Consider the following 985-nt stretch of genomic DNA (forward strand, 5'->3'; position numbering starts at 1 on the left):
GCACTTAGACCTGCAGGAGCCACATCAGACCTCCTGACCCAGCACTTAGACCTGCAGGAGCCACATCAGACCTCCTGACCCAGCACTTAGACCTGCAGGAGCCACATCAGACCTCCTGACCCAACATTTAGACCTGCAGGAGCCACATCAGACCTCCTGACCCAGCATTTAGACCTGCAGGAGCCACATCAGACCTCCGGACCCAACTTTTAGACCTGCAGGAGCCACATCAGACCTCCTGACCCAGCGTTTAGACCTGCAGGAGCCACATCAGACCTCCTGACCCAGCATTTAGACCTGCAGGAGTCACATCAGACCTCCGGACCCAACTTTTAGACCTGCAGGAGCCACATCAGACCTCCTGACCCAGCATTTAGACCTGCAGGAGCCACATCAGACCCCCACCCAGCACTTAGACCTGCAGGAGCCACATCAGACCTCCTGACCCAGCATTTAGACCTGCAGGAGCCACATCAGACCTCCGGACCCACCCTGAAGCTCATGTTGCTGTGTGCAGACTTCACTGAGACAGGATGATATAAACCAGTATCCAGCTGTCCCCCTCCCTGCTTTTCATTTTTTTAAAAACCAGCTTGTCTCGTAATGTTGGACTAGATGAAGCGAGCGAGTAAACTTGTTAAACTAGTGAACTTTATTCTTCCATTTGTCCTCAGCAGGCCTCCGTACTGCAGCGGCTGTGCTGTGTGTTCTTTCTGTCGCCCTCTAGTGGGCAGGAAGATCCGCTTATTGCAGCTTTAACTCAAATCCCAGAATAATAAACTGACTGGGGATCAGTGTTGGGCGGTAACACATTACTCAGTAATGTGATTACTTTAGTATCAGTAGTGTAAGGGATTACAAAATTCAAATTCAAAAACTTTAGATTAGGGAACACATTCATAATTAACTATTATTAAGTTGCTTATTAACATGCATATTAGCAGTGTATTGGTTCATTATTAGTCATTAGAAACTACCTATTAGC

The sequence above is a fragment of the Centroberyx gerrardi genome, unplaced genomic scaffold (assembly GCF_048128805.1).
Source record: "Centroberyx gerrardi isolate f3 unplaced genomic scaffold, fCenGer3.hap1.cur.20231027 Scaffold_566, whole genome shotgun sequence".
Taxonomy (NCBI): domain Eukaryota; kingdom Metazoa; phylum Chordata; class Actinopteri; order Beryciformes; family Berycidae; genus Centroberyx; species Centroberyx gerrardi.